The following is a 2,410-nucleotide window of genomic DNA, read 5'->3' as shown; positions in this document are numbered from 1 at the left end:
TCTCTATCCAGACGTCCTTATAACCTATCTCTCTATACACACAATATCTTTTTCCGTCTTTACTATTACTTTCCTTCTCAAAAAGTAATGGATAGAGCGCTGTTAAAAACACAATAATATTTAGTGTACTATAACCTTAACCAATCCTTCCCTACAAAGTATGTAAAGACAATAAATAAAATTAAAATCAGACAGCCATATGAATATAATTCTCTGATATAGACACAGTATATTCTCTGTTATTTTAACATATAATATGCTACCACCACACACGGCTAATGGTCTTGTGTATTGCCTACAAAACACTATTGCTGTAATTTCCCGCTTGTTCCTTAGTGTTCGTTGTTGTTTTTATCGCAATTATTATTATGATAATTGTTATTATTGTCGTTATTATTATTATTATTACTATTGCTATCATCATTACTATCATCACCATTGCTATCATCATTATTGCTATCATTATTATCATCATTGTTATCCTTATTATCTTTGTTATTACGTTTATTACTGTTGTACACATCATTATCATCATAATTGTTATTACTATCATTATCATTTTTGTCATCATTATTATCAATATTATCATTTCCATTATTATCATATTTGTTGTTACTATGAACACATCTATTATTATTATTCTATTTTTTTTATAATGATAGTTATGATGATAATTGTAATAATGACGTTAGTGATAAAGATGAAAATGATGAAGTTAATAGAAATAATAGTGAAAATAGATTATACTTACAATAATTTCTATCATAATGATAATGTTGCAATATTAATGATAATGATAGTGATAATAATAATGGTTATAATGCTAACATTAACATGTAAATAAAACATAAGAATAAAAGAAAACAAAAACAAAAAAATGCCTATGACCTGTATCCCCTAGCGCAGTGAATCAAGCTCGTATAAATTAGAACAAATGGCAATTAAAGATGAAGGAATAAATAAGCAAAATGAATAAATGTATAAATAAGGATAGAATTTTGAAAAATGAGGGAAAAAAAAACTCTTCGTTCCATTTCAGGGTGAATCAAACCCACCATAACAAAAAAACAAAACAAAATAAAACAAACATTAAAAACAGTGAAAATGAATAGACAAATGAATTACCAAGATAACAAAACACAAAAACTAAAAACTAAGAACAAAAATTAAAGAAAATATTCCTTTAGACTCGTATCCCCCACGCGGCGAATCAGACCGGCCATAAACTCCCGCCAACAGTTTACCCGCGAAATTTCTCCCGCCAACTCGCGTCTCGTCAAGCAAATTAAGACCGGCGAAACGGCCGCGAAACTCGACTCAAAGTTTGTATGGCGAGGAACACGGCGCTCTGGCCAGCCTCTTTCCCTTCTTGTGCGCCTTTTCCTTGTAGAGGAGGGAGGGAGGGGGTAGGAGGGAGGGTTATGATGGAAGGGTAATGGAGGAAAGAGAAGAAGGAGGAGGAAAACGAAGGAGGAGATGGAGAAGAGGGAGAGAGGGTTAAGAGGGAAGCGGGAGAAGATGGGGGAGAGGGAGGGGGAAGGTAGAGGAGTAGGGGGGGGGCATGGTGGAGATGGGTGTGAAAATAAGGAAGAAGGAAGGAAGGAAGGAAGGAAGGAAGGAAGGAAGGAAGGAAAGAAGGAAGGAGAGAGGGTGATGAGAAATGGAGGAGGCAGGAAGGAGGAGAGGAAGGGAGCAAGAAGGAAGGGAGGAGGGTGATGGGAGAGGGAGGTACCAGGAAGGAGGAGAGGGAGACGAGGGAGGAAAAAAGGAGGAAAGGAGGGAGGGAAATGAATAAAAGACGAAGGGAAAAATATAAGAAAGGAAAAGAAAAAAAAAGGAAAAAGGAAAAAGGTGCAAGCTAAGAAGAAAAAACAAAAAATAGAAAAAGGATAAGAAGATAAAAAAGAGGAAGCAGAACCGACATAAAGAAAGAGAAAAAAAAAAAAAAAAAAAGAGAGAAGAACAGAAGGCGAAAGATGGCGCCGAGACGCTAATTGTGAACTTTGGAAGCTCATAAAATAATAACAGCGTGAGTTCATCCCAAGTTGATCAAAAGTTGAGTAGGATGGCCACGACGCTCGCCTCTCGCCGCGGGTTATTTATTTTCGTATATTTGGTAATCAAACTTCTTGTTGAAAGTGTGGTTTATGTGCAATAAATGTTCAGGCTATGAATTTGTTTTCGGGGTGGGGGATAAGGGGGATAGGGGGGGGTAGGGGGTGGGGGTGATTTGCAGGAGGCTGTTTTTTTGCGACAAAAGCTCTTGGGAATTGCCTGAGCTCACATAATAGTCCACGCGGTATGTTGTTTACGCTTTTATATATATGTATTTTTTCACCTTTTTAGTTTTCCTTTTGTCTGGATTTTTTCCCTTGTTTTCTTGTATTTATTTATTTATTTATTTTTATTT

Source organism: Penaeus japonicus, unplaced genomic scaffold (assembly GCF_977035675.1).
Source record: "Penaeus japonicus unplaced genomic scaffold, GWHDUDI00000001_assembly GWHDUDI00000008, whole genome shotgun sequence".
NCBI classification, from domain to species: Eukaryota; Metazoa; Arthropoda; class Malacostraca; order Decapoda; family Penaeidae; genus Penaeus; species Penaeus japonicus.
The sequence above is the reverse complement of the archived record's forward strand: the minus strand, read 5'-3'. Positions refer to the sequence as shown.